The sequence below is a fragment of the Pogoniulus pusillus genome, chromosome 9, assembly GCF_015220805.1.
Source record: "Pogoniulus pusillus isolate bPogPus1 chromosome 9, bPogPus1.pri, whole genome shotgun sequence".
Classification (NCBI taxonomy): domain Eukaryota; kingdom Metazoa; phylum Chordata; class Aves; order Piciformes; family Lybiidae; genus Pogoniulus; species Pogoniulus pusillus.
In genome coordinates, this window is record NC_087272.1 from 18,348,963 (window position 1) to 18,356,643 (window position 7,681).

Genomic DNA, 7,681 nt, shown 5'->3' on the forward strand with positions numbered 1-7,681 from the left:
GAAAACAGTATGAGAAGTTGGGAATGTTCCTGTTGAATTTTTTTCATTGTTGTAATTGCCAGCTAATTCTCTGCTGATACTTTGTCTTTTTCTTTTTTCCTTTTGGCTAGATGAAACTGAGAATATATTTCAGTAAAACACCTGAAGAACTTTTAATGGAGAATATAGTTTTTTTTCTGTAGTCCCTTTTCATGCAACTCCTATACAAACATATATAATCTAAATGTCCATGGTTTTATTTCTTGGTTTAGTTTTGTGCTGTGTTTTTTTTCTTTAGGTTTGAGCATATTTTACATTCAGTTTTATTTTGGAGGTTTTATGATAAGATTTTTAAACACTCTTTTGAGTATATTTTTAATTTTCTTTCCCCTTCCTTTTTTAAATCAGCCCAGGTTATTTAAAGCAATTTGATGAAATGTTTATGATCTATTTCAAATTGGTCTCTATAAAGGAATCTCATACTAATGCTGCCTGGTTATGTCCTTTATGGGGAAGCGGTGGAAGAGGTGACTTACTGTTCTTGATCAGGGAAGGTTTTGTGTAATTTTGACAACTTTTTCTAATGTGTGCTGCAGAAAACATTTTTGGAGGAGCCCCAGTTTCTCACATCTGCATACATTAAACAGAGGATCAGTTTAATTTCCCTGTCTGGCTGAATTAACCTGTTCAAAATGCAAAGCCTTTAGTAGGAGTTATTGATCCAGACATGCTACATGGTTGTTTATAGTCTTTCACTTGCACTACCAATTTTAAAGTCTCAATTTGAAAGTATCCTAAGTATTGGTGTCACACTGTAGTGTGTTACTCCCCTTTCTCATTCTGGTTTAGACAAGAATATCTAGGAATATATTTTTTTCCCTGAAACAAGAATTTGTGATCATTTCTTCTGAAGAGTTTCTGTTCTCAAGATATTTTTTTTTTTAATTTTACTTTCAAAATTCTAATTTAGAAATTCTAATTTTTCAAAATGTAATGATACATCATTTAGAAATCCTTAAAATTTTCCAATGAATAAAGAAAAATAGTATGTTTCATACAGTTGCAACCGCAAAAGAGTGCGCAATGTCATTTGAGTCTGGACATAAATTTGCCATCAGTATGTAATGGATGATTCATTGTAAAGGTTAATCTCTTATTTCTTTCAGTATATGTTTCGTTCCTGCTCACAGGAAATTTGTATTCTAGAGGAAACTGGTCACTAGAAGCATGAGGCTATCTACCAACTTAGGCTACTTCAGCTAAGGAAAGGTAATCACCCAAACTCAAGGTACTTTATAGCTGCTCCCTGTTGTGACAGTGAAAAAGTGAGGAAAGTTGGGGTTCTGCAGGCTAAAAAAAGTTAAAAAACCCAAACCCTGAACAAAAACAACATAAAATGTGTTGCCAGCCTTACCACATGTATCTATTATCACAGAGCTAATAGCACATCAGTAATACTAACTTTAAAGGGATTTTCCACGTGTTTTGTTCTAAGATGCATTTTGTGATTGAAGCTTTGTTCTGTTTTTCACTCTTATAAATTATGCTTTAAACCTACAGAGCATACTGCTGTGTCAAATATTATCTTTCTTTGTGGGCATTTCTGAAGATAATTTCTTGGTGTTACAGATATATACTGCAAAATTACACTGATTTGCCCCAAAAGATTTAAAACTGCTTATTTGACTGTTAAAATTATTGATATTTGCTTATTTTTTGAGAGCCAAGCAAGACCAAACCTACCAACTTCACCATCATATGGCAAAGTACAAGGATGCTCTAGTGAAGCAATAACTTTTCTTGATAGATTTTACTAAAGAGAAAATTCTGTTGTAATGGTTCATAACATAGGAAAATGAGAATCTTTAAGATGTTCTACAATTAATTCTAAGTGTTGCAATTGTTTATAATATTAAAACATATCTTAAAATTAAAAAGTCATTTGCCTTGCTTTACACATGCAATGCATATTTTAAAGCTTCCACTATGGAATTGACTGGGATTGTAAATCTAGAATTTATCTAAAGGAAAAGCAAAGTAAGATTTTTCTGAAGAATCTTTGGTTAAACTAGGGCTGTACCTACAAACCCATACTCACATTATGTCACAGAAGGTGAAGAGAGTTACAGATGCATAAATGCCTGCCCAGATTTCTTAAAAATTAAAGTTATATTTGTCCTGGAAAAACAAGTCCTAAACATGCCATAGACCAGACAATGGCCTGGGTGTTCTAAGTCTGGTGACCTGGACATGGCCCAGGCTTGCCTGGACATGTCCTGGGTCCAGGAAAACCAAGTGCATGTATTGCACATGGGTCTGACCTTGTGATACACATAGGGACTGTGTGTACCTCTGACCATGTTTGGACAAACTGGATTCCATAGGTCAAAGTATGCGGTTTCTCGCTTTAACTTTCTTCTGATATTAGTCATTATTATCTTAGGAAAGTACTATTAATACTGGTTTAAATTACAAGCTTTTCATTTGCTTTCTATTGCTTGGAGAAACAAGAAGAGACACTCTCAAGGTGGCATCTAAAAAAGCCTCTCCTATCAAGCAACTGTATAGCTGTCTTGCCAAAAGCTGCAGGGACAAGAGGTGCTCCAGACCTATGAACCTTGCCATGTGCACCAGCAGCCATCTCCAGTGCCAGAGAAGACCTCAAGCCACAGCCTGCTGGCCAACCGCTTCACCTGCTTGCCTGCCATGTGCCAAAGGGATGTGTCCCTTATAAAGCAGTCTAGTGGTGAGTAAGCCTGGCAGATCTAACCCTAAAAATCTTCATAAAGGTTTTGCTCCTTAGCAGCCATAGAATCCTTTAGTGGGCAAACCCCTAGTGGGGAATCTTTTTCCAGTTTAATGTTTGCATTTCTGGTTTTTTGCTTAACTGTTTCTATTTCCTGTTCCCTGTGTAAATAACCACAACCGTGCATCTGTACCTTGTAAATAAGTTTTCTGGTGAGATTTAATAGTAATAATATTTTTTTCATCTGATGTTTGTATCATAAAGATTATTTTTTTTAAATTGATAACATTTTAGGGCATGAAATTGTACATTTGGCCAGTTAGAATAATTTTCACCTGTCTCTCCAATAATTAGGAAGCCATCATATTCCTCTTAGAGAAAAATATACAACCTCTCTGACCTGGGAAGTGAGTCACGCAAAGCAAACCACTTGAAAGGATCATGATAACAGTGAGTTGAGCTATACTTAAATGATCTCTGGTTATTCATTAAGTACTTTCCTGTTTCACGCAAGGCCATGTTTCTTGAGCTTTCTCACATTAAAAACAAAACAAATCCCAAACCAAAATGCAAATAACCAAAACCCATGTCAAATCATGGATGTTGTGCAGTGTTGCTAGTTTCAATTTCCCTGATAAGGATCCTTTTCGTCTCAGTTGCACTTTCTTGTTTATCTTAAGCCTATGTTTCTGAAGTGTTTTTATTAACTATCACATATTGCTTCATTTCGGAATGAAGTGAATTTCAGTGGGCAAGAGGAAAGTGGTCTTCATGCACTGACTGAAAAATACTCTCCCAACCTATTATTTCTTGTGTCCTCTGTACTGAAGCTGTGCTTTCATGCTCCTGTGGGCTAGATTAAAAAAAAAAAAAATCTCTTTAAAAGCCCTGTATTCCTATGCCTGTGTTAGCCTTATCAGTGAACTATTTCAGAGACAAGGTTCAGAGTAACTCCATTAATCAAAAGCACAGGGAGAAACAGCTCTGCTCATAATCCGCTTTTGGGCTCCAAGCAGATAGCAAGGAACAATCAAAGCACAAGAGGACAAGCTTAGTTATTGCTACCCAGTTCTTCACTGTTTTCCCTGTGGCCTTTTTCTACCATAACTGAACTTGGGAGCCACCAGGAGCCACTATGATTGACTTGTGGTGTTACAGACCCTAAGTTAACCACCTCCTTGCCCTTTGGCAGCTGGACATGTCCAGTATCTATAATCAGCTATGGCATTGGTAAGATGCATGCCTAGGGCTCCCAATGAGTATGACAGCTGGGATTGCTAGCAGACTCCCATTTGGGAGCCACAATTTAAACTGCCTTTTCTAATCTAAACACTTGTATTTAGTATGTGAGAACACACTCTCGTATACTAGCAAATGCAAGCTAATCTGTCACAGGTAGGCTGTAACAACAGTGTGAATCATGCCTGCTTTTTCAACTTAGTATGAAGTGAAGATTGACAGAGTCCCTCTTTCAAAGAAAGGGTAAAGGATAATTGGTCAGCCAGTCGGAAAATTTAAGCACAGCTTCTACAACTTTGCAAATTTTCTTCATTTTTTTCATGCCTACTCTGCAGTCTGCCAAAATTAAAGCAAGATAAGGACAAATAATTTCATAGATATTTATCTTTATGCAGTTTGATTTAGGTAAGTAATATCATGGAGATATACAGGGGTATTGTGCAGATTGTGTGAAAAATGTATATGTGATCTTTTTTTGTTGGTGTTGCTGTTCCCCAGCTGTATTCTTATTTCTCTTCCTCTGACTGTACTTTCAGATATCCAATACATTCAATAGTTTACCTTATTCATATAAATTCATCTCAGAATGACATAGCAATTCATTTATATGGAGAGTAAATTGATTTGTCAGAAAGCTTCTAAATTACAAGGAAAATGTAAATCCCTGGATAAAAGCTATGCAGCAAAGTGAAAGTATTCAGTTCAATATAATTACTGTCCCAAAGTCTTAGAATACAGCTCTGTTTGTAAATCACAGCTGATATAACATCCCTTGCCATCTTTATGTCCAAGCCACTTCAATTTTGTTGTACAAAATCCTGTATGTGTTTCAAGTCTGAATCCACACGTGATAAAAATTTAATGTCTTCTTTATGACAAGTCTTATTCTGAGTCTTCATCTTTATTTTGTAATTTGGATTCTGACATTCCTGTGTGGGTAAGGTTCAGATCTGACTCCTCAAGAAAATTTACCCTTGCTTGTAAAGCAATTTGATACAAAACTAATGTAAATCTTTTAATGTTATTCACTAATTGTATGTAGCTGCCTAGTGGTTGGTCAGAATTAGATTGAATTGTTAGACAAAAGTCTCATCAGTGTTTGTGATGGGAATTCTGATTGGTTTATCTGGAGGTTGTCGTTGCATGTATCTATTCTAAATGGTTATCAGGATGAACTTCAAAGTCAGGTTCATATAAAGTAGTAGCCACAAGATAAGTGAGCAAGAACAACAAAAAAAGAGGGAAAAAAAAGGGGAAGGGGGGGAAATACTCTCATTAGCACTATTTAAGACTGTAAAAGATGTTTTTTATTTGAAATGACAGGCTGGCAATCTGTAGTTCACTGCTGACAAGCAGAAATGCAAGTATTTCAAAATTGAGCAGGCTTTGAAATCATTGATTCTTTCTAAAAGCCTAATTTCTCTCTAGCACTGAATAAATTAATTATTTACTGTTTAAAAAACATGTAAACTGGCAGTTACATTTGTCTAAGGAAGCTACATCAGAGAAAGTGAATGTCATACTTACCATGATCTGCCTTTTTAAAATACTGGAAAGAAAATCAAGTTAGAGCTGCATAAGTACCCTGCAGGCAAAATCTGGGAGTTTTATAATAGCTTAGGGGATGGTAGGTGTAAGCTAGACTGTAGTGTACAATATGAGAGAGGGATTGAAGGCTGAAGGTTGGTAGTGGTATTTTGTGACAGTACCTGTTTGACAGATGCTTAGGGCAAAAGAAGATGGTCGTTGATCTAAAGGTCAGTTGGAATAGGAATGCCTGTATTTTCCTGTCAATTGCTTGTGTGAAAATCTTAATTCTTTTGTGAGGATTTTTCTTCTAATCCAGCTAGTGCATTCTAGGATTCCATGAAGTCCAGATTCCAAGAATGTTTGTTTTTATTAAATTAAGGATATATGAAAATATTAAGAGAAATTAGTGATCTTATTTTTTGTTAGATGTGGTTCAGAACGTGTTAAATGGAATCAGCAATATCTTTGAAGAGTCAAACTGGCTCATCTTCCCCTGTACTCAACAATGGTCAGGTCACACCTTGAGTGCTGTGTCCAGTTCTGGGCTCCTCAATTCAAGAGAGATGTTGAGATGTCTAAATGTGTCCAGAGAAGGGCGACAAAGCTGGTGAAAGGCCTGGAACACAAATCCACTGAGGGTAGGCTGAGGGAGATGAGGTTGTTTAGCCTAGAGAAGAGTAGGCTCAGGGGTGACCTCATTGCTGTCTACAACTACCTGAAGGGACTTTGTAGCCAGATGGGGGTTGGTCTCTTCTCCCAGGCAACCAGCAACAGAACAAGAGGACATAGTCTCAAGTTGTGCCAAGGGAGGTATAGGCTGGATGTTAGGAGAAAGTTCTTGACAGAGAGAGTGATTGGCATTGGAATGGGCTGCCCAGGGAGGTGGTGGAGTTGCCGTCCCTGGAGGTATTCAAGAAAAGCCTGGATGAGGCACTTAGTGCCATGGTCTAGTTGAGTGGCTAGGGCTGGGTGCTAGGTTGGACTGGATGATCTTGGAGGTCTTTTTCAACCTGGTTGATTCTATGATCACTGATGTAGGAAAATAGACAATATATAATCCATTATTAAGACTATTTAAAGCCCATAAAATCATCCCTGTTCTTTACTTACCCCATTGATTTTTATGGTCTCTTAAATTCATGCTACTCTGACTATGTTTGAATATCATTCTCCCTCTGAGAGTATGAATATCAAAGTTCCAGCCACATCACTCGTTTTTATCTCAACTTCTGTCTTCTTTTTTTCATTACTAGGTGACAATGCTTTGCACTTAGTTTTCTCATCATGTTTTGTACCTGAAATTTAATATAAGAAATAATTTTCCTAGGTCATATGAGCTTCTCTTCATATATGTTAGATCAAAACTGTACAGTGACTTAGTCCCTCTACATCAGGGGTCCGGACTATAGTTTGGTTCCAGCCCAATAGTGTCGGGGGCCAGACTATAGTTTGGCTCCATCCCAGTGTCAGCGGGTGCTGGGGGGCTGCGGAGGCCGGCGAGCAGACTAAGTGTCAGGAAGTGTCTGCTTGATTCCCCCCCAGCCCCTGGTGGGGAGGACACAGAGGGGGTCTCTAAATACTGGCAGGTCAGATTGAGGACCCTGGGGGGCTGTATCCGGCCCACAGGCCATAGTTTGAGGACCCCTGATCTACATAGTAAATAGATGCATGAAAGTTTTTCTCATGTTGGTATAAGCAAACATTACATACCTAAAACCTAACACTGTATTTTTGTGCTGTGTCTAAGGTTTAATGTTTTTCCTAGTTCACTGGGAGGTTTCTGTAGTTAAGTGCTTCAAAACGCTCAGTATTAAAATGAAAGAAAAGATATTGCTTAACCCTGATCAGTACCTTCAAAACTCAAGCAATGCTCTTATTTCCACCCCCATCTGTACCTGACAGCACACCTGAATAAAAACAAAGAGGAACTTAGATCACATTGTGAACTCCAGTTGTTTTGTGCCTCATTAATGTGAGTATATGTTGTTCTCTGCTACTATTTATAGTTATATGTAATGGCTCATAACTTCCTTTCAGAACAAGCGAAGCAGGTGAAGACTCTCCTTGGATGCTGAATCTGAGACCATATCCCTACTTCAATTTTTTTAAAAACTGGACAGCAGATTAAATAATTATTTTGAGGTGAGCTAAGTTCCAGACACACAGGGGTAGGAGACAGAGGTGCCT

At 37.5% G+C, this 7,681-nt stretch overlaps 1 long non-coding RNA gene across 1 annotated transcript; it reads left to right on the top strand.

Moving 5' to 3' along the window:
- The first annotated feature begins 2,493 nt into the window (after positions 1-2,493).
- On the top strand, positions 2,494-7,465 carry LOC135178448 (uncharacterized). Its single transcript, XR_010303536.1, has 3 exons — positions 2,494-2,725; positions 3,080-3,175; positions 7,397-7,465. It is a non-coding gene; the product is annotated as an uncharacterized LOC135178448 (long non-coding RNA).
- Positions 7,466-7,681: the final 216 nt, after the last annotated feature.